This window comes from Brassica napus, chromosome C7 (genome assembly GCF_020379485.1).
Source record: "Brassica napus cultivar Da-Ae chromosome C7, Da-Ae, whole genome shotgun sequence".
NCBI classification, from domain to species: Eukaryota; Viridiplantae; Streptophyta; class Magnoliopsida; order Brassicales; family Brassicaceae; genus Brassica; species Brassica napus.
The window spans coordinates 10,333,121-10,358,258 of record NC_063450.1 but is presented as its reverse complement, the minus strand read 5'-3'; the positions used below and the strand labels follow the sequence as shown (position 1 = coordinate 10,358,258).

At 34.4% G+C, this 25,138-nt stretch overlaps 1 long non-coding RNA gene across 2 annotated transcripts; it reads right to left on the bottom strand.

The window, feature by feature from the left end:
* Window positions 1–10,244: 10,244 nt before the first annotated feature.
* On the bottom strand, window positions 10,245–23,811 carry LOC106445634. Of its 2 annotated transcripts, XR_007326664.1 has the most exons (11): window positions 23,448–23,811; window positions 23,208–23,329; window positions 22,753–22,824; window positions 22,457–22,661; window positions 22,294–22,382; window positions 22,010–22,215; window positions 16,025–16,151; window positions 15,522–15,597; window positions 14,082–15,073; window positions 12,038–12,097; window positions 10,245–11,568 (listed from the first exon to the last, which is right to left on the bottom strand). It is a non-coding gene; the product is annotated as an uncharacterized LOC106445634 (long non-coding RNA). The 2 variants fall into 2 exon arrangements; XR_007326665.1 differs by lacking the exons at window positions 10,245–11,568; window positions 12,038–12,097 and adding an exon at window positions 12,122–12,791.
* Between the last annotated feature and the right edge of the window lie 1,327 nt (window positions 23,812–25,138).

The window sequence follows — 25,138 nt, the reverse complement described above, 5'->3', positions numbered from 1 at the left end:
ATATCATAAATCGTTTAATCATTTATTTAAATATCACCTATTAGGGTAGGTAAGATATTATATTTTTTTTTTTGCAAATAATTTAAACAGGGTAATAATGATATACTTGGGAATATTTTTAGGTCTCTAAAAAACTAGTCAAATTCTTATATATACTTCCTCTCATGTACAAACCAATCGTCTGCCTCTCTCTTAACTGCAACAATGTCGATTGCCGCAAGAAGTATTCTATACTATGTTCTGGTGAGTCTAACATCCAGTGAGACTCAGAAAGTTCGTGTGAAAGTTATCGACAAATGGACTTTGTACAACTTCAGAGCAGGAAACTCTATTGAGTTTGTTATTGTGGAAGAAACTCTAAGTTTATTATTCTATTTACTATTACTTTCAAAATAAAATTAATGTTTGTTCACGCCATATGAAAATACAAATGCATATTTTTTAAATTTTATAGGATACCAGATTGCACACATTTATTGAGAATGGACTAGTACAAAACCATAAACATCTTTTAAACGAAGGGAAAACTTTATCAATAAACACATTCAGTCTAAAAGAATACGGTGGCCAGTTCATAACAAATTTGTTTCCTTACAAGCTGGCTATTCTAAGGACAATTAAGACTAGTGCATTGACTGATTTTCCTAATTCTGTACAGAAAAAGTATTTCACTGATTTTGGTGAATATTAGAAGGAAAATATGAAATGAACGTATTGATAGGTAACAACATTATTATACATTTTTGTTGAAAAATAAACATATGTTTTCTATCTTAAATTACAGTTTGAATAATCATGCATGTTTTCCATTTTATGTTTGTTTGAATTGACAGATGTAATTGAAAAAAACCATCGAGGTTGGTAAAGTCGAAGAAGTGAAGACTAAAAAAAAAGTCAAACAATTCTTAGAAACCCCAAATAGTTTTACGCGATACAAAGTAAGTGATGTTAATATTTATCTCATATAATCAAGGATATATTACCTTACATAAAATATATATCATAGAGGTTATAGTGAAGTGTAATTTATGGGGAGATCATGCGAAATGAACATTTGCTTACACCGCGAAATAGATAGATGCAGTTGTGGTATGTGTCATGTGTTTTATGTCTGTCAAATCCTGCAAAAGTCTAACAATATTTATTCTTTTTTTTATATATCCAATATTATTTATATTCAAGTCATATGTCTAATATCTTTACTCTGTTTTATAGGTGAAATAAGAATATCAAATATTTTTAGTGCTACACATATATTGTTTGATAATTGAACTGAACATGTTGATAGTTTGAGAAATATGTACATATATTCAACTGATTATCATGTTTTAAGTAGAATGATTATGCATTATTAATTATTTTCACTTTTTATTATTTTGTGCATAATAGATTGCCCAGTAATCATCAAAGATTTTATAAGGTGTTTTAAGTTAGGTATCATTTGGTAATTCTTTAGATATCTACGTTAATTTTTTTTTCCAGAAATCCTTAGAAGACCATTTTATGAATTTTAGAGTCAACTTCGATTAGTATTTACTTGTGAAGTTTTTGTTATAACCATTTTATGATTTTTTTTTCTTTTATACAACGCGTGTTATATTATATGTAATTTGAAAAGCAGTTTGTTGGGTCACCATCAAAAGGATTGATACTTTCAAAACTTGGTATTATTGGGCATGCAAAAACTGTAATTTGAAGTTCATGAAAATGAAACATTTCTGACAATGATGGAACTAAACTGATGTGCAACAATAAGACATGTGGTGATATTAGTATGGTTTAAACTCAAATTCAGTATATCCACCATAGTTAAGCTCATTTTATCTATATCCTCTTCATTGTATTTCTAGTCTTCCAAATTCGTTGATATTATTCATGGTAGGCTAGCCTTCAAAATTGTTGTTGGTGAGTAATAATATAAGTTAAGGTTTTTAAAATAGTTCTAATCATTGTGTGTGTTTAATGAAAATATTTACTTCAGATGTTATCAGCGTGGTAATTAGTTGTATACCAATCTAATCTCTTGTGAATGAGGAAATAGAGGAAAACGATCTTACTTTTCTGAGTTTCTCCTTTGAAGATGAGAGGTATAGTTATTGTCAATGTATAATACTACATATATATAAGGTATAGTTATTGTGACTGTATAATACTATATATATATATATATATATATATATATGGTATAGTTATTGTCACTGTATAAATTGTCATCAACACTATTAAAACATAAGACCTTTTTTTGAAGTGCCATCCTGTTTCAATAATATTTACAACTCTATGTCACTGGAATGTTTTAAGTCTATGCTTTTGATTAAAAATTTTATATTTTATTTCTTAAATGACAGATAATTTGTGTGAGTATTTAGTGGATATCAAACAGATCACACGGCCACGATTCATTCAACATCTTTTGATAATACTTTCAAAACAAATCCTCTTCACCACCATTTTATTCTTCCAGCGCCATTTATACATCTTTCTCCTTCTCGCATTACTCATCAATATTAATTATAACTGTTAAATTAGATGTTTATTAATCTACCTGTAAATATCACTTATACGGTTAATCTCAAATTATGCCACTAATATCATTACACATATGTTTATATATGTGATCTTTAAAATTCAAAACAAATATAATAACATATCAAGAATAACCAGACATTGCTTGTTATAACATATAGGATGAACAAACTATCTACAGGTGGATACATAGGATGGGTTTCAATTCGTTTATAATTTTTAAATATTTAAACTATGGTTTCAAATCGAAATTAAGTTTTTTCAAATTCGTGTATAAATATAGATACTAACAACTTTGTAACAAATTAGATATCAACAATTATGAGACAAATTCGATATTAACTACTATGAAACAAACTCGCTAATGCACTTACATATTTTATTCCAAATGTATTTATTTAACATGTAAAACTAGTTGGATAAGCATACTCTGGTATAAAAATCGTAACTATATAATGAAATCCTATCTAAGTTGAACAAATTCAATCATCTAAAAAAACAAATCATTTATTGTTATAACTTATAAGATTTCAAATAATTATATCCATAGAATATTCCTAATATATCACGATTTTATTCCATTTTGCTCGCCTAACTAATTTACCTGCGATATGACGTATATAAAAATTCTTTCAAACACAACAAATATAACCATTCTAAACCTCCAACGTGTCTACCGTGATCTATACTTATGGGTTCCTTAATCAACATCAGCTGTCTAAATGATGTTCAGCCTTTCAAAACTGCATGCAGTGTTCACGTGAAAGTTCTTCATACGTGGAAGTCATGCAATCCCAACTTTGGTTCTTCCATTGAGATGGTTCTTGCTGACGAAAATGTAAACCCAATGCAACTACCCGTTTTCTATATTATATGTTTAATATACATTAAGAAAATCCATGCTTACTTCATCCTTATTTCGACATGTTTTAGGGTGTGAAAATCCATGCCAGTTGCAAACAGTCATTGTTGCAACACTTTGAGAAACACTTTCGAGTTGGAGAATGGAAAGTTATTTCTAACTTTACCTTAAGTCCAGCAACCGGTCTTTACAGACCCACCAATCATGTTTACAAAATGGATTTTGTGAGTCAAACTTTAATTACGGATTCTAATCTCCAATGAGACAGCATGTTCCTCAAGCTCCATGATTTTGCCAACATTATAAATGGTTTACATGACACATGTTTTCTTATTGGTAATTTCTAATTTTATGCGATTTTTTTAAAATTTATATATTTATTTTTGTGCTTCATAAAAAATTTATATATTTGCATAACAGATGTGATTGGTGAAGTCTTAGACTTTGGTGGTCTACAAAATGTTCACTGTGCAAGAAAAGAGGTAATCAAAGTGGAGTTTACTCTTAGAGATATCAAGTAAGTTTTCCATTTACATAATTTCATGGTAGTGTTTAATTTTGTATTCCTAATGTACTGTTTTTATTAACTATCTCAGCAACCACCGCATATATTGCTGCATCTTCGGAAACTTAGCTGAGATTTTGACAGAAGCTGTCAAACAAACAAACAATGGAGATATTTGTTTGATCAGATATGCTAAAATCAGCAAATACAAGGGTTAATTACATTACTAATTCATAAAACAAAATCCTGTATTGTTATTTTTTTAATTAATTTTTTTCTTCTGTTTTGTTTTTGTTTCAGGTGAGTTACAAGTCTCCAATGCATTTGATACTTCTTTGGTTTTGATAAACCCAGATATCAAGGAAGCACAATCACTTAAACAAATGTATGCGGACATATTAGTATAACATTTTTATGTCGTGGCGAAATTTATTTTGGCTTTATGCTGTTTATTCATTTAGGTTTCATGGTGATGCTAATGCTGTTGATCTGTACCAACATAAAAATGACAAGATTCTGATCCAGAAACAGCGCAAGAAATGATCCCAGTATCCATTCAAAACCATTCAAGAAATGAAACGCTCGGATAAGGTTTTGTTATATTGAAATCCTAAATTTATTTTCAAATTATAACTGTATTTATACATAAATGTATTGTTGTTTGTAGAGTGGAAATTGTAGAGTAATCTGTATGATTTTAGAGAATAAGAAAGGTATTGAGAAGTCTAAGAGAGATTCAAGAGAGATTAGAGTGTTTAAGAGAAAGTGTATGAGATTATCATGATGAACTAGAGAGAGAGACTCATAAACTCGTATTATTCATTAATCAAGACAGAGTTTACAATATATAAGATCAGATACAAGGGTTTCAGAGAGACTAAGCATGTGAGGTCAAGGATAAGGTTGCGTTAATTCAAACTTGATCCAATGGGAGCTGTCACACGTTTTTGGCATCTTGGACCAGGTTCCTTTTGCCTTTACAGCCTGTTCCAGCCTGTGTGGATAAGGCTCAGTCACTCTATCCATCCAAACGGTCATCTCCCCTAAGGTAAAACCCCTTTGGCCGTTTACTTCTTTCACGCGGTAACTTCTCTTCTTGGTCGAGTGGTGGATTGATCCGGACCGTACGGATGGTACGGCCGGTACGGCCTTGTACGGCCTGATCACTCCCAAGCTCTCCTTCTCTTTGCCTTCACATTATCTCATTCCCAACTCCTTAAGCTATCTTCTCATATATTGTTCAACTCATTTCAACACTCCCCGTCAAGCTTAACTTAGTAACTTAGTTAAGCTTGGAACAACCATGAGATCTTCCTCATTAAAAACCTCACCAAAGAAAACCCATTGGGACAAAACTTTGATGAGGGAAAAAGAGTGAAGAGCTCATGGCTAAGGGGATCAGCTCCGTGGTGTAAGATCTATGAGTCCCAATCTGATGTGAATGGACTCCATAGTCTTTTGTCTTGCTGCCTTGGTGAACACATCCGCAAGTTGATCCTCACTCCTCGTATAGCATGGCAGGATTACTCCCAAGACAATCATCTGCCTCACCTTGTGACAATCAACTTCAATGTGCTTGGTTCTCTCATGGAATACTGAGTTGGTTGCAATGTGTATAGCCGCTTGATTATCACAGTGCATAGTCATTGGAGTCACTTGCTCTATCTCCAAATGCTTCAAGATCCCTTTAATCCATACCAACTCATTTGTAAGCTTCAGCATTGCTCTATACTCAGCTTCAGCACTTGAACACGATACCACCTTCTGCTTCTTGCTCTTCCAAGTCACCAAGTTGCCTCCAATGAATGTACAATAGCCGGTGGTTGATCTTCTGTCTGCTCTATCTCCAGCCCAATCAGCGTCACAATATCCCACCACTTCAGTACTCTTGTTGCATCCCATCCATACTCCAAGGCTTGATGTCCCGTTCAGATACAAGAGAAGTCTCTCCACCATGCGCCAGTGATGTTCATTTGGGACTTGCATATGCTGGCTCACTTGATTCACAGCAAAGCATATGTATGGTCTTGTGATAGTGAGATAGATGAGCTTCCCTACCAGCTTCCTGTATAGCTTTGGATCATGAAAGGCCTTGCTATCTTCAACCTCCCCCTCACGTGGAATCTTGTATCCATCTTCAAGGGGCATCTTTGCTGTCTTATCTCCTTGTATACCTGCATCTTTCAAAAGATCAAGTGTATACTTCCTTTGGGAAATGAACAATCCTTCCTTAGATCTACACAACTCAATTCCAAGGAAGTATTTCATTTCTCCTAAGTCTTTGATTTCAAATACAGATTTCAAAAACTCCTTTGTGGCTTTTATACCAGCCTTATCACTACCTGTTATTATAATGTCATCAACATATACAAGTAGACAAATGATACCCGAGGGTGTAGTGAGAGTGAATAGAGTGTGATCCAGTTCAGACTTCTTGAACCCACGTCCGTTTAAGGTAGTGCTCAATTTGTTGTACCATGCTCTAGGAGATTGCTTTAATCCATAGATAGCCTTCTTGAGTCTCAATACATTTCCAGGTTTCACAAGATGCTCTAGGCCTGGTGGTGGATGCATATATACTTCGTCCTCTAGCTCTCCTTGAAGAAAGGCATTCTTCACATCCATCTGCCAAAGCTCCCACTCAAGGTTCACAGCAAGGGACAATACAATCCTTATAGTATGTAGCTTGGCAACAGGAGCAAAGGTATCAATGTAGGCTTCCCCATATGTTTGAGTGTATCCTCTAGCCACCAATCTTGTCTTCTTCCTCTCAATGGTTCCATCAGGTAGATACTTGATAGTGAATATCCACTTGCTTGTCACAGCCTTCTTCCCTTTTGGCAACTCACTTTCAAACCAAGTATCATTCTTTATCATAGCATTAGCTTCATCACCCACTGATTCTTTCCAATCCTCATGTAGCATTGCTTCTTCATATGATCTTGGTACACTACTTTCATCTAAGCTTGTAATGAAAGCGCAATGTTCCTTTGGGTAACTAGCAAAAGAACACACAGCCTGAGAGGGATGCTTCACAGCCTGAGTATTGTAGTACACTCTCGTGTTTACCCAGTTGGAAGCATCCTTCTTCAACCGTGTGCTTCTCCTTAATGGAACTGGTTCCACCTCCACCACTGTAGGCTGAACCGCTTCCCCTTCTACTTCATCTGGTTCCACTTCTTGAATGACTTCTTCCTCGCTTTGTATCACACCTTGACCATGACTATCTGAGTCTTGATCTTCATGATCTTCAGGCTCAGTCTCATTTCCCCCCTCATGATCATGGTGTGATGGTTCTTCAGCTTCATTCTCCTTGGTTGGTTGCTGATCCTGGGTCATGTTGATTCCAAGTCCTTCCAGTACACGCCTAAGACTTGTAGCTCTATCAGATGGTTGAGACAAATCTTCAAGATCTTCCCACTTTCTATCTCCATAAAAGCTCTTATCCTCCAAGAACTTAACATCTCTAGACACAAGAACTCTCCTGGCTTCTGAATCATAGCATTTGTATCCCTTTTGTGATGTTGAGTAGCCAATGAACATGGCTCTTGTGCTCTTTGCTTCTAGCTTATTCCTTAACTCCCCGGGTACAAGTACAAAGCACACACATCCAAAGACTCTTAAGTGATCCAGCACAGGTTTGTTTCTGTTTAGAACTTCATAAGGTGCCCGATCCTCCAAGATCTTGGTTGGTATCCTATTGATCAGATAACAAGCCGAGATCACCGCATCACTCCAGAATCTTTTAGGCACACTTGTGTGAAACATCATAGACCTTGCCACCTCCATTAGGTGTCTATTCTTTCTCTCAGCTACACCATTCTGTTGAGGAGTGTATGGACAACTTGAACGATGTAGAATCCCATGGTGAGCTAGATGACTCTTGAAAGCATTACCAGTATATTCTCCACCAATATCAGACCTGAAAATCTTAATCTTGGCATTATACTGGTTAGATATATAAGCTTGGAAGTTTTTAAATGCATCAAGAACCCTATCCTTTGTTTTAATGAGTGTTATCCAGGTGTACTTAGATTTTTCATCTATAAATGTGACAAAGTACTTGTAATTATCTCTAGATAAGCAGGGAGCAGTCCATACATCAGAGTGAACAAGATCAAAACATTTATCATAGATAGTAGTAGATCTTTTAAACACAGTCTTACAATGTTTTCCCAAAATACAAGCCTCACAATCATTATTTTTAAACATGACACCTGGTAACATTAAGCTTAGGGCTCTAACATGTGGATGTCCTAGCCTAGAATGCCATAATGCACCTTTACTTAAAACAGAACTCAGCAAACAACTAGAAATGGGATTAATATCTTCAAGTACATAAAGATCCCCCTTGGTTACTCCTTGTCCAATCAACTCATTGCTCTCAATATCCTGAAATGTCACATTGTTAGGACTAAAGATAACATTGCATTGTAGATCATTGGTACATCTTTTAACAGATAAGAGATTAGAAGTGAAATCAGGCATGTAAAATGCTTTAGAGTTCTTATCAAATAGTTTTAAGTCTCCTACACCTTTAATGGGAATTCTATCTCCATTTGCAATCATTACATGTCCATGAGCAGGTTCTATGTTTTTAATCAAGCTATCATCACTGATCATGTGATGAGATGCACCAGAGTCAACAATCAATGGTTTTATGCCTCTAGCTAGATGAGTTCTAGGTGATTCATTTCTCAGTTTTAATTCCTCAGTGATATCTATCAACCTATTCTCATTCCTAGGCATCATATGAGCAGTGTAAGAGTAACCAAGAGTGTTTCCGAATGTACCAGACTCCTTAAGAGCTTTGATGAGGGCATCAATGTCAGATTTGCGAATCACTTCATGCTCCAAACTCTTTGCGGCCGTGTAGTGAGTTGCCATTGCCTTTCCTGCGCTTTCACCCACTTGTGCACTTGAGCCTGCTCCTGATGGACCGGACTCACTTGCTTCAGTAGACAGGTTAGCTCTGGCTTCTCGGTCTTTGTTGAATTTGGCCGGCTTGAGATGGGGGTGAAGGATCCAGCACTGGCTCCTCTTGTGTCCCAACTTCTTGCAGTGATCACAATTGCCTCCAAACCTCCTCTCATCACCATACTTCCTCTCATCAGTCTTGTATGCTGCACGGTTAGCTTGTGCTCCTTCCTCAGCCTTGTTGGCTAGAGCTAAGTCTCCCTTGCTTCCAAAGAGACCAAGTGACCCTTCCTCCTTCTGGAGTTACGCACACACTTCCTCCATAGATGGGAGATTTGGCATCCTCAACATGTGCTTGATCACATCGTTGAATGGAGGATCCAACGTCAACAGCAACCCAAACACCTGATCCTGCTCCCTCCTCTCCGTGAGTAGCTCTTGATCATTAGTGCTTGGCCTCAACGATTCAAGCTCAGACCACAAGGATCTATACTTGCCCAAATGCTTGGTGAACTCCTCTCCATCTTGTACCAGTGTGTTGATAGCTTTCTTGATCTCATACACACGGCTCAGATTGGTAACGTTCCCAAAAGTCTTTTGGAGTACCTCCCACAGGTGTTTTGGAGTCTCGCAGTAGCTGTAGGCTTCCAAGAGATGTTCTTCAAGTGATCCTTGCAGCACAGATAGCACCATCAAGTCATCTTGAATCCACTTCTTTCCATCAGCAACCGCGAGCTCTCTTCCACCTTCTTCCTCACTGGCCACTGGTGCTGGGGCTCCATCTGTGATGTGATCCCATAACCCTAGCCTCCCAATGGCTGTCTTCACAAGCCTAGACCACAACAGGTAGTTTCCCCCACCCTTGAGTGAAATCGGAACCGAAATAACCTTGTTTCCTCCCATCTTGATTTGCTTGAACTTTGTTTAGAATCTCACAAGAAAGAACATTTATCTGAAGCTGAAGAACACAAGATCTCAATACCACAGCCAACCTGGCTCTGATACCATATGATTTTAGAGAATAAGAAAGGTATTGAGAAGTCTAAGAGAGATTCAAGAGAGATTAGAGTGTTTAAGAGAAAGTGTATGAGATTATCATGATGAACTAGAGAGAGAGACTCATAAACTCGTATTATTCATTAATCAAGACAGAGTTTACAATATATAAGATCAGATACAAGGGTTTCAGAGAGACTAAGCATGTGAGGTCAAGGATAAGGTTGCTTTAATTCAAACTTGATCCAATGGGAGCTGTCACACGTTTTTGGCATCTTGGACCAGGTTCCTTTTGCCTTTACAGCCTGTTCCAGCCTGTGTGGATAAGGCTCAGTCACTCTATCCATCCAAACGGTAATCTCCCCTAAGGTAAAACCCCTTTGGCCGTTTACTTCTTTCACGCGGTAACTTCTCTTCTTGGTCGAGTGGTGGATTGATCCGGACCGTACGGATGGTACGGCCGGTACGGCCTTGTACGGCCTGATCACTCCCAAGCTCTCCTTCTCTTTGCCTTCACATTATCTCATTCTCAACTCCTTAAGCTATCATCTCATATATTGTTCAACTAATTTCAACAATCTGTACGGTGTATGCTATTGATACCTCCAGTGGATGGTATTATCTATATTGTATGGTTTGCAAGAATAAGGTTTTCAAACCAACTGTTTCATTTGATGAAATGATTGTCCCAATATGGTGGTGTGAATTTTGCCAGTGTATTGTTACCAAGGTTTCACCAAGGTTATTTATTTTTAATAACATTTTTGAGTTATATAAATGTAATTATACTTTTTCTAATACGATACAATTGAATTGTATATTTTTATTCAGGTACAAGTTGGATTTGCTTGTGCAGGATCAGACTGGTGAGTCTAAATTCACACTTCTGGACGCAGAAACAAAACTTATTGTGAAAACTACAGCAGCAAAAATCGTGAAACTTTCATTGGCTGAGGTTATATATTATTTATTTTTTAAATATAACAATATAAATTCGTGTCCACTGAATGTTAACTAATTAGTATAACTTCTTATAATAGATTGAAGATCAAGAAGTTTTACCACCTGAGATTGTGGAGATAGTTGGCAAAACTTATGAATTTGGGATTTCAGATGATGAAAATAATATGATTGGTGGTGCTGATAAATTCAATGCCATGAAAGTTTGGAATCTTAATGACATTATGTGGAAGAGAATCAAGTCACTCCACCAGATGTCAACTTATTCAAGGAAGAAGCAATGCACCAATGATGACAACTTATTCAAGGAAGAAGCAATGCACCAATGATGAAGGCAACAAGATTAAAAGTGGCTGATATAATTTATACTCTATGATACTTTTCTCTGTGTTATTTATTTTTAGTTTTAATTTATGTTATGTTTTTACTTTTTAGTGCTTCTTGATTTATTAATTTTTTTTTGCTTTTTAATGGGATTTTACATTAAGCTACTACATTTTTTTTTAAAAAAAATATCTTATGTATATGTTAATGTATTTATGACTATAAATTTTAATTTTTTAACATATATAATAATTTTAATTTTTCAATAACATCAAGAGTTATAAAATAATCAGCATTTGGAAACCATCAAGCAGCATGTAGCCCACATTTTTCTAACTATCCAGAATCAGTTCCATTCCTAATGCAGTTGTACTATTATAGATTTAATGTTGATGGTTTACCTTATTTTGTTTTAATATCAGGTTACATGCCATCTGCGAATTCCCTCTTTTATATTATTGTATTGTGTATATTATCACTGAGTAAAAAAAAACAATACGTTAGAATCATGTTATGCATACACACTTTTGATAACAATGAATTATTAATCAAATTTCAAACCTGATAATATAATTCTGAACATAAAACTACGGATAATAGTTATACTTTCATATTTTATACATTTTAAAAAAATCAAAACAGAACACCACAAATCTGTTTATCTAACCGCATATATTCCCTAACTGTATTCAATTACGAATATCTTAACTAAAATATCTACTATAATATATTCGAAAAGAGTATATTCCATTACTTGAATAAAGACGATTTTCTTAAGCATATCATTTTACTAAACTAGCATCCTATATCCTCTCTACCTGTATTCACTTGGAGTTCCTAGATCCATGACTTATATGATGTATATATACTGCGTTCTAGACTAATCAAACCCATCACTTAAAGGAAAAACGCCCTCTTAAGATTCTTTGAAGCCGAAAATAGTTTACCTTGATGAGATTCGTCCATGGAAGACAGCCTGGTTGATCGAAGCCAAAATTCTCCACAGCCTGGAAACCATCCAATGCCAGCTTTGGTGAGAGTTTGAAAATCGTCATGTCAGACAAAAAGGTAAAATAAACATTACAAACTGTCTAATAGATTTCTATTAGATGTAAAGCGCTCATCACTTTATATGCTATTATCGCAGGGCATCAAGATTCATGCTACATGTAAGAAAAACTATCTGAAATCTTTGGGGGAACAATGTAAAGCTGGCGAGTGGAAGACACTATACAACTTTCAAGTGAGTGCAACCGGCAAACATTACAGACCAACGGAGCATATGTATAAGATCACTTTCATCAATTAGACGGTTATTAAACCCTCTGAGTTCCAAAACGATGACATGTTTCTTTCATTGGGAAAGTTTGATTCCATTATGAGTGGAAAGTTAGATAACGATATCTTAATAGGTAATTTTCATCTTATATTTATTGGCTATATAACAGTTGATCGTATAAATTTTAATATGTTTTATATTTTCTACCTAGACATTATTGGACAAGCTATTGAAGTTGGTGAGATTCGAACTCTCCAATGTGGTGGAAAGGAGAAAAAAAAGATTGAATTCCAGCTAAGAGACATCAGGTTAAATATTACACAATTTGCTGAGGATATGGAGTCTCATAGAGAGGAAGCACAATTTGGATTTGTTGTTTGTCTCATCCACTTCGCTAAAATAGGGTCCTTTCGAGGTAATATCTGAGATTTACATAATTTCAGAGATTTAAATAAATTGTTGGTGCCTAAAGTTTCTCCTATTTTAGGTAACCTCCAAATCTCAAACGGTTATGATTCTTCACAATTGGTTTTCAATCCTCACATAAAAGAAGCAGTGGAACTAAGAGAAGCGTATGATTTGCAATACCATTTAACAATGAGATAGATTATAAAACCTTTTTTAACTATTTTGTTTTCTAACTCCTATATTATGGGACTGTAGTTACAAATTCCATGACGATTCTATGAGCATTGTTGAAACAAGTGAAGAAGGCAAAGATGTTGTATCTCAAGCCAACGATGGGACTGGACAGATAACTGGATGGGAAGCAGTCGAGGTTAAAACCATATCAGAGATATTTAATTGCACACAGGTTTACATTCTCCCGTGTAATCCATTATTTTTTGACGTTTGTTTTTGAATCTAATTAGTTTAATGTTACATCTGTTTAATTTTACAGGTTGATAAGTGCAAGGTTGTTGCTACAATCTATGCTATAGATACTGATTATGCATGGTATTATTTTGGATGTGATTTGTGTCAAACCAGGACTTATAAAGTCCCCGTTGAAGATATAAATCCTTCTGGCGTAAACAAGCCTTTGTTTTGGTGTGAAAAATGCAAAGAGAATGTGATGAATGTTAAACCAAGGTAAATTTTTGTCTTCTTTAAGTTATCTAATGAACAATCATTAAGATTGCTTGATCTTATTTTGTTATTGTGATTTTAATATTATATATAAGCTCCATCTGATGGCTAAGGATGATACAGCTAAAGCAAAATTTGTACCTCTTGATTGGGTAGCATGGCCAGTTATCGGAGTAAAAGCTGAAAAAATCTCAATGGTTCTTTGGATGAGGTATTTTACTGCCATAAATGCACTTAATATGTTATTGAATTTGTCAATCTTTACCAAAATTTTTGTCATAATTTGATTTAGGTTGAAGATTTTGAGATGTTACCTGACTGTATTAATGAAATTGTAGGGAAGACTTATAATTTTGGGGTTACCATCGAAAAAAGATCTGAGACTTTTAAGGTACTTAAAGCATGGTCAGTTTACAACACACTCATGGTTGATTCCCAATCGGAATCTACGTCTGGAAAGGGAATAACAGCAAACTCAGCATCAGAGGTATTTCTCAATTTTATTGATCTGTTTTGTATGCAGTAGATAGTATTGATGTTCATATTGTCATACTTTTGATTGTATTTATTTCAAGTTATACACCTAATATATGTATACATTCTAGGTGTCTCTATTGACTTACAGTGATGAAAGCTCTAGCAAGATGGCAACTCCTTCTAAGCGATCAGTGGACGACATTGTTGATATTCCAGATAACACCTCGACTTCAAAGATGCGCCCTGTCAAAAGTATCAAGATTGAGAAGATGAGCAGTGATGAGCAAGGCTTAAGGAAGAACTGAACTCAGCGCAATATAGTTCAACCACTTTATTATTGGTATTTTTTAGAATTTTTAATAAGTGTTTACATACACACTTTGTCGTTATGCTTTATTTTTTAGGAGTGATGTTTTCAAATCATTATTGTTTTTTTCTTATTGGTTTATAATAAATAATTGGTTTTATAAATGGTAAGCATTATGATTAGAATAACATAATTCAATAACAACGTATGAAATTTTTTTATCTTTAATTAGTGACATACCGAAATATAACTATCTATTGAACAATGTTGAAAGAGATAGCAAAAAAAAAAAACATAAAGATCATTATACTTAAATTTAGATATATAAATAACTAATGCTACCATTTCAATACAAGTAATATAAGAACAAAATAGTTTTTAATATTTTTAAATTATTAATTGTTAACATATATTATATATGTAGCCAGTTTTCCTATTACCGTATGGAATGCAGATTCAGTTTTTACTTATTAGAAACTGTACTTCGTAAAAAATTATAATCCTTATTAGAATCTATACTTCGTTAAACATTTATAAAGGGAGAAATAAGGGTTTCGCAATAGACGACAATTGAGTTAAGTCAATTTAATCCATGATTCTTCCTAAGGAAAACGGCACAGGGATTGTCTCCCATGGTCAACCATCTCAGAAAAGGAAACATAGAACAGTTAATGATGAGAACGGCAATTCTCAGGCTCGGAGTCAAAAAGCAAATAACAGAATAGTAGTGGTGTTGGAAGATGTCACAAACATATCTCACGTGAAGAGTATGAGTATTCTCCTATTGTCTTTTTTTTTATTACACAGCTCGCATTCTTCATCTATATGTACCTGCAAATCTAACGATGATTAGGTGAACATGTTTGAAAATCTAATTTCATACTTTTACTTATTGCAGACAACGAACTCGGACTTCATATACCTTCTACGAAGAGAAACAGACTACATAGAGATGAGGGTTGTGAGTAAACAAGCAAATTACATATGCAGCATTTTATGTTTATGGTTCTTACAAAACATATAACATTGGGTGATTATTTTACTTCGTTAAACATTTAAAAAGGGTAAAATAAGGGTTTCGCAATAGACGACAATTGAGTCAAGTCAATTTAATCCATAATTCTTCCTAAGGAAAACGGCACAGGGATTGTCTCACATGGTCAACCATCTCAGAAAAGGAAACATAGAACAGTTAATGATGAGAACGACAATTCTAAGGCTCGGAGTCAAAAAGCAAATAACAGAATAGTAGTGGTGTTGGAAGATGTCACAAACATACTTCACTTGAAGAGTATGAGTATTCTCCTATTGACTTTTTTTTTATTACACAGCTCGCATTCTTCATCTATATGTACCTGCAAATCTAACAATGATTAGGTGAACATGTTTGAAAATCTAATTTCATACTTTTACTTATTGCAGACAACGAACTCGGACTTCATATACTTTCTACGAAGAGAAACAGACTACATAGAGATGAGGGTTGTGAGTAAACAAGCAAATTACATATGCAGCATTTTATGTTTATGGTTCTTACAAAACATATAACATTGGGTGATTATTTTACAGCAATAGGCCTCAGGATGCTTAAGAGTATGCTTAGGAAAAATGGAAGGAACCAAAAAAGCAATTACAGTCAAGGAACAATTGATTCAAACCAGCATAACAAATCATCCTCATTCAGCAACATTCGCAACGATCCAACTCCTAACTCAATTTTCAAAAAACCACCAAGCAATCAGTCTATTCCTTTGAAATCCATTTTTGGCAGGATATTTAAACCTCAGAGTTGTGATAGACCTCAGAGTGGTGGATTTGGCTCACAAGCGGTTCAAATGCCACATATATCTTCTCCCAGATTTGGAAAGCTTTCACAAACTCCATATGTAGCTGCGACAAGTATGGGTTACTGCAAAAGTAAGAGAAATATAAATTTGTATTAATTTATCCTTTTGTCTCATTTGATACGTGATGTACCCTTATATTTCTTTCTAATGTATCTAAGTTGAACACAGGTAAACGTCTAAAAAACTTACAGTGTCCAACTCCAACAAGAAACAAATTCGCTAGGTGTAAGTTTATATTTTCTTCTTATAATTAAGTTTGCATTATATAACTTTTTACATATACAGATTATTATTAATGTGTTGTTTTAGCCAACGACTTTGGAATACTTTCTACTTGGGGACATATATCATCAAATCTCAGCCAAAAAATAACCATTGATGCAAGGAAAAGCAGTACACAATGGCAGAACATTAAAAAAGTACACAAAGATCAAAGTTTGATCCTGCCGTTATTGAACCTAAAAGGTTATTTCGAACTGATGATGAAGGTATATTGTTTTTTGTAGTACGGGTAATATATTTATACAGATCAACTTTTCTTAATTTATTATTTGGTAAATTAACAAATAAATAATGCAGATGTAGTAGAAGCCCAATATAATCAGGAATACGATCTAAGCAGTGAATAAAGTGATGTATATTCTGATTTTTCATCTCGTGATGCCTATATTTTTAAGGACGTAGAGAAGATTGACTTCCAGACCATTATTGCCCGAAAAAATGCATGATGCCAAGAAAGTAGAGAGTAAACTAAAAACTATTTCAAAATCAGGGCTGAAAATGATTGGTAAGTTATTAGTTTTAGAAGGTTTGTTATGAATATATTTTTTACAAGCTCGGTGACAACAATTGCTATTGTGTTTCTCTGATTTTTACAGCATATGTTGATGAGGGTAATCCCACCTTCAAATGTGAGTATTGTAAGGCTAAAATGTGGTATGGTGAACGTTTAGACCGAAAGACAAGATCAAAGAAGAAACCTATTTTCTTACTATGTTGTGGACAAGGACAAGTCAAGCTGCCTACGTTGAGAGAGAGTCCATTAGCTATAAAACAATTGCTTTATGGGAAAGATGAGAAAAGTCGATACTACCAGAAAAAATTAAGAGCATTGAATATGCTATTTTCATTTACTTCTCTCGGTGGAAAAGTTGATCGCTCTATTCCTAATGGTGTTGGTCCAAAAAATTTTACACTGCATGGGGAGAACTACCATCTAATGGGCAGTATGAAACCAGATATTGGTGATTCGGCTAAGTTTTTGCAGCTATACATTGTTGACATTGACACTGAGGTTGATGATAGAGACTCGGTTATGAGGTACTGACGATAATTTCTAATTACAGCTATAACTTATATTACCCTGATGTGTTCGATAATAAATTTTAATTAAATTTCTTTTCAGCAAGTACAACACAGAAGCAGATAAAGCAAAGAAGCAGGCTTTGAGAAAACAGATTATTGAGGATATTATAAAAGTTCTCGACGATGTTAATCCTTATGGGAAGCAGTTTCGGCAGGCACGTGAGAGATTGAGCATGGAACCTAATGAAAAGATTCATATGAGGATAGTGAGTAATCATGAAAAAGATTGACGAACGTATGATACGCCTACTGTGTCCGAAGTGGCCGCTTTAAGTTCTGGAGACTTCAAATTGGAGATGGACAGGCGTGACATTGTTTTACAAGAGAAACAGACTGGCTGGTTGAAAAGGATTAGTGAGATACATCCTTCTTATCTTGCACTTCAGTATCCTCTTATTTTTGCCTATGGAGAAGATGGATTCAGACTTGGAATTAAAAAAAGAGATTCTCCTGCTACTGATAAACTAAAGAGAAAGGATATAAGTATGAGGCAATGGTTTGCTTTTCGTCTATTTGAGAGGGATGGCGAGTGTCAAACTCTTCTTCACTCAAGGAGATTATTTCAGCAGTTCTTGGTTGATGCATTTACAACTATTGAGACAAACCGGCTCTGTTTTCAGAAATGTTTGAGGTCTGACAGCTATGACTCGATTAAACAGGCTAGGAATGAAGGGAAAGTTGATATGAATGATCAAGGTGCTCGATTTGTTTTGCCTGCTTCTTTCACTGGTTCACCAATATACATGAAGAATAACTATCTAGACGCAATGGCCATTTGCAGACATTTTGGTTTCCCTGATCTGTTCATCACCTTTACGTGCAACCCTAAGTGACCAGAAATTACAAGGTATCTGTCTTAGCGGAATTTGAATACAGAGGATGGCCAGAAACGATCTCTCGAGTTTTCAAGATGAAGTTGGATTCACTTATGACAGATTTAACTGATAATGAGATATTGGGAAAAACAGTGGCATGCAAGTTTATCTTTTTATTGATCAGTAAGACTAAATTCGATATTTGATTGTGTTTAATTTAATTGGTTTTTTTTTCAAATGCAGCAATGTATACTGTTGAGTTCCAGAAACGTGGCTTGCCGCATGCTCACATATTGTTATTCATGCACCCCAGTTCCAAGTTGTCCACGACTGACCATATTGACCAGACCATTTCAGCAGAAATTCCAGACAAATCTGAGGACCCAGAACTTTATGAAGTGGTTAAAGACATGATGATTCTAGGCCCTTGTGGAGTTGTCAGTATGAAATCACCATGTATGGAAAATGGGAAATGTTCAAACTATTTCCAAAGGAGTTTTCAACCATGGCTACTGTTAATAAAGAGGGCTTCCCAGTTTATAGGAGAAGGGATAATAATCATTTTGTTGAGAAGAAGGGTTTCAAGTGCGACAACAGATATGTTATACCATATAATAGAACTTTGTCTCTTATGTACAGAGCTCATATTAATGTGGAGTGGTGTAATCAATCTGATTCTATCAAATACCTGTTCGAGTATATCAACAAGGGACAGGATCGAATTACTGTTACGGTTGAGGCGCCTAAAGAAGGAGGATCTTTGGAGAACACTGATGTGAAACAGAAAGCAAACCCAGAAAAGAAAAATGAAACTAAAGATTTTTTTGATGGCAGGTATTTATATATATATATTAATCAGGTGTTGTGTTAATTTACTATAAGCGATTTTTCCATAAAGTCTTACACTATTTTTATTTGTATGGAAAATTTGGTTTTTTTTCCAGATACGTCTCTGCATGTGAATCTTCATGGAGAACTCTAAAGTTTCCTATTCATTACAGATCAGTGCCAGTTGAGAAAATACAGTTTAATTTACCAGGAAAGCAGATAATTATCTTCAAGGACGACGACACATATGAGGAAGTAACAAGCCGGATGCTGATTCATAATACTTATCTCCTTGACTGGTTTGAGCTGAATAAGGTTAGCGCTGTTGCTAGAAAGCGAACTTTAGCTGAAATTCCAACGAGGTTTATATGGAACAAAAAAGAGAGAAAACTGCAAGAAAGAAAAAGAGGTTTCAGCATTGGAAGAATTAATTATGCCCCAAAGAAGTATGAGGAAGCATATCATCCACCTGTGTTGCTGAATATTGTTCGTGGACCAACATGCATTGAAGACATAAAGACGTATAAACGTGTGCTATACCCTTCGTACAAGGAAAAATGTTTTGCTCGTGGTCTATTAGAAGATGATCAAGAATACATTGATGATATTATCAGGTCGAGCTATACGGAAACTGCATCCTTTCTACGACATGCCTTTGTGTCATGCTCATGTCCATGACTTTAACAATGCCAGAAAAGGTTTGGGAAAATACATGGGAGTTCATTTCAGAAGATATACAATATAGGCAGAGGAAACATTTTAAAAGGCCAGGTTAATTATTTGTCCTCTTCTTGATCACTTTACCCGCTAATTTACATGCTTTCGTTACCTAACAGAAATCTAAAGTTTAACCGACATCATTTATTTGTTCAGGATTATGTCTAAGAGATGCTGAGAAAAAAAGAAGGAGCCCTATTGGAGATCGAGAAAATATTGAAAAGTAATGAAACTTCACTGTCAAATTGGGAAAAAATGCCAAAGCCCTTCTGTGATGTTGCTGATAATCAAAATGTTTTGATTCTTGATGAACTGAGCTACAACCATGAAGAGTTAAGTGAAGAACACGATAGGGACATCGTAAATATGACTGATGAGCAGAGGAACATTTGCGAGGAGATTATGGATGCAGTTATAGAAAAGAAAGGAGGTCTTTTCTTTGTCTATGGATTTGGTGGGACTGGAAAGACATTTTTGTGGAGATTGTTATCTGCACCTATTAGATCTAGGGGTAAGATTGTTTTGAATGTTGCCTCAAGTGGTATTGCTTCGCTTCTTTTACAAGGAGGAAGGACTGCACATTCTAGATTTGGAATACCTATCGATCCTGATGAATACTCTCTCTGTAATTTGCCACCAAGGACTGATTCTGCTAATTTGGTTAAAGAAGCCTCGCTGATAATTTGGGATGAAGCACCTATGATGAGCAAACATTGTTTTGAGTCATTGGACAGAAGCTTAGCAGACATTATGAGAAATAAAGAAAAGATGCTATTTGCTGGAAAAGTTGTTGTATTAGGTGGTGATTTCAGGCAAGTACTGCATGTTTTTAATGGTGGATCAAGAGCTGAAATTGTGATTAATTCTCTAAATTCATCCTATCTGTGGAAACATTGCAGAGTATTCAAACTAACCAAAAATATAAGGTTGTTGTCGTCTAATATGTCTGCGGATGAGCTGAAGGACCTTGAGTCATTTTCGCAATGGATATTGGATGTTGGAGATGGAGTATCTGGTGATTGTAATGATGGTGATGCACTAATCACTATTCCAGATGAGTTTCTTATTATGGATTAAAACGATCCTATAGAATCAATCAGCAAAGAAGTATATGGGGATGCATTAGCTCTACACCAGCAGAGAGATCCTATTTTTTTTCCAAGAGAGAGCGATTCTCTGCCCGACTAATGAGGACGTGAACAATATAAATCATCATATGTTGGATAAACTATATGGTAAGTACATTTTCATCACATCAGATTTTGATCCATACTTTTTTATAAACGTGTAACATAAGTCAAAACTGTAAAAAAAATTCAGGTGAGGAAAGAATATATCTAAGCTCTGACAGCATAGACCCATCTGATACACGATCCGTTAATGATCAAGCTCTCACACCAGATTTTCTAAACAGTATCAAGGCATCAGGTTTACCAAATCACAAGCTTAGGTTGAAAATTGGATGCCCAGTCATGTTGATGAGGAATATTGATCATGTTGGAGGATTGATGAATGGAACTAGATTGCAGATTATAGATATGTCTGATTTATGCGTCAAGGCTCGAATTATTACAGGTAAGAAAGTTGGAGAAGTTTTTTTAATTCCTAGATTGTTCATCACTCCATCAGACAAGAAGTTGTCATTCAAGATGAGGAGAAGGCATCTTCCAATCTGTGGCCTTTGCTATCACGATTAATAAAAGTCAGGGGCAATCTCTCTCACATGTTGGAATATTTTTACCTCAACCAGTGTTTTCTCACGGACAACTCTATGTTGCTATCTCTAGGGTCACATCCAAGAAAGGTTTGAAGATTTTGATTGTTGATGAGGATGGAAAGCCTCAGAAACAAACAAAAAATGTTGTTTTCAAAGAGATTTTTCAAAATCTCTAAGTATGATTTTCTATTTCACACTAAGTTTGTTTTTATTTCACGGAAATGTGTTTTATTCCACACCATATGCGTGTGTGATTAAGCTCAAACAGTTGGAGCTTTAGTAAAAGTTCCTTATGGATTCAAAATATTTATATCGCATTCTATATTTTATTATAAAAGCAGATGTTATATAATAATCAGTGAAAACTAATCGTCAATTAGCAAGATGTCCCAATTTCCATATCTATCCAGAATCAGTTCAATTCCTAACGAACTATACATTACTCTGTACAAAAACTATTTGAGTAGTAATATGTTACCTGATATACATTGCTCTGCACAAAAACATATCGACCGTGAAGACAATCACTGCCGAGCAGTTTATGAGGCACTTCATTGTGTTGAACTCCTTCTCTGTTCCTTCGTTAGGGAAATGGCCGCGAGGGTATAACTCACGAAGAAGCTGGTCTTTTAGCTGGAACGCGTTCAGTAACGAGTCTTATGCATACTTTGATCACATCATAAACTACAGTGGCATATATACATGTGTGAGAGCTTGCTCTGTTCAATATGAATGGGAAGCCTAGGAGAAGTATAAACAAACCTGCATCGAGTTAGCAGCTTAGTTCTTGGAAGACAATAGGAGGTTGTTCAGAACTGGTAAGCCATGTTCAGCTTTGGCATTTAGCCTCTCTGTATGGTGAAAAGGTTTAAAACCAAAAATGTTTATAAAACAAGAATGAAACTTCTAAGAAGAGGGAGCTTACATGTAATCTCTGCCTTCAGGGAAAATATCAAGCCACAAAGCATCTCTTGGATCCTTTAAACTCGAAACTATCTGCCTCAAGTTCGCGTCATCAACTTCCCATCTCCGCTCAACGGGGAAAAACTCAAAGAGGTGAAACTCCCAACCAAACAGAGGTTACTTCATGAAGCTGCTCTTAAGCACATACTTCATGTTCCCAATATGGCCTTTGCACAGTGCAAGATCCCAGAATCAGTTCCATTACTAACGAACTATTCATTACTCTATACAAAAACTATTTGAGTAGTAATATATTACCTAATATACGCTAAAAACGTTCTCATTGCATCTGAATCTCCTTATATGATTTTCCTTACGTGTATATAAAATCTGTAAAATAAAAAAAACAAAAGTGGTGACTTTTGTTGTTGCAATAGTTTATTATTACTGACAGGAAACAGAAGGTAACAATTAAATTGTATAGTACGATGGTATTAAGAAGAACACTTATCTCCTATTGATTCTTTGTATTTCACAACGTAATATGAGATCTTTGAGTATTATTATTTCTCAATATTTAAAGAATATAAATAAAATATTACAGTAATAATAACCTGATACAAATTATATTTAAAATTACAAAGAATAAAACTTTATGGTAGAAAAATATTATTTTGCTTTTTTTTTTTAATATTTAGAAAGTTTTAATTGTAAAAAATACTTTCATATGTACAAATGGAGCTACAGTTTTAACACATGCATTTAAAATATACCTTTCAAGTTTCGGTGTCCATCAGAATTTTTACGGCTTAAACTTTGAATCCGTTTTTACTCTCTTTGAAGTCATCACAACATGTTCTATCTCATTGAAAGAACGAAAGTCATTGGTTACAACCTGCCAAACAGATTGAAAAAGAAAAAAAGTTAGATCTGTCTTAGTTTTGATCTTCATAAGCATTTAAACTTAACGATATAGATATCACAGAGAATTAAGAGAAACATATATAACTTACAGGTGATTCACCGATGAGCATCAAACTAAGGTCGTCTGTCTGTAGATCGCCTTATTCTTCAATTTTGAGAAACCGACAGTAGAGAGAGGATAAAGTGGATGTTTTGTCCACATATTAATCTTAGATAATATAAACATGTTAAGGTTAATATAATGGGATAGAGCCCATTTGTTATTTATAATTCATATATTACAGACCTAACATAATATGTTTGGTAAAGATATAATAAAAATATATAAATAGATTTATTGCAAACTGTTTAAATATTACATTATTTAGTCAAATATTAAAGTCTGATAAGGTAATATATCGTTTATCTTAAAATACGTTATTTTCAATATGATATAATTTTAAATTTAATTTCTATTAATGAATATATATTTTATAAATAGTTTATAAAAATCATCACAATAATTATAGCCAACAAAAGCTTCTGTAATTATTGTTATTATAAATTTTATTAAAAAATAACTAATTTATGGGCTGAATATTATTTTAACAAAAAATAATAAAATAAACATGTATGTTGTTAGGTTTTTGTTTAGAATCATAACTATGCGATGTGTACAATAATATTTATGACTAAGATAAATATCGTCATCGCATATAAATAATACTCTAACTTGATGTTATAGTTCACAGATAATAAATTTATACTTTAAAATTAGCGAGTTTGTTTGTCATTAACGCAATAACATATATTTTTCTTTGTAGCTTGAAATAATATTACGCATACAATTTACAAACGAAGTATACATGATTTGATAGCTTTGAATTTTACGTGAAACAAATCCTGGAAGCGCGGATCCTAATCTAGTAACTGGTTTATTATACATAGTGAACATAGAATTGAATGCCAAGCAGTAGGTGACGTAGCCGTTCAGTTTGAGCGAGAACTAGTTCATTGTCAACAATCTGGAGATCTTGAAATCTGTTTATTGCAATTTTGGCATACTAATCAATTCACTGATAGTATTCTTTTTTTTTTTGTAGTTGTTTGGTTAAATTACATATAACTCTCGGGTTAATATGTATTATTAGATTTACCTCCGTGTTTAGTTTCTTTATAGGGTTTGAAGAATGCAACCAGGAACTGTGGAACCCTGACGTATCTTAAGTTAATGAGATACGGTCAAGCTATATCATATACTTATTAAGTATATAGGAAAATATAGTATTTAATAATGAATTTAAACTCAGGTTCTCCTTTGCAATTGCGAACGAACATTCATCGGACTGGAATGATGGTGGTGCTGGAAACTTTTATATTATTGATATTATATTTAATTTCTCTTTATTTAAGTAATATCAAACAATTAAATTAATATTTTTAATGTCATTATAATTGAATAAGATTATTATTATTATATTTTTTCCACCAAGCTATATATGACTATCTTAATAATACATGTAAACATACATAATTGATACATAATGATACGATAACATACAAAATATAGTCGATAATGAGAAATCATATAAATGTAAAAATCAATATAAAAAATCATATTAATGCATATAGGCCATCCACTTAAAAAAATATAAAATAGAATTACCAAGTTTTTATAACACTGGATATTGCACCCCAAGTATATACATCAAGCATAAATCCAATGTATCGTTATAGTTTAGATAGGTTTAGGATGATTTCCTAGAAAAAGGGAAAATTACATAACGAAAATTACAACAAA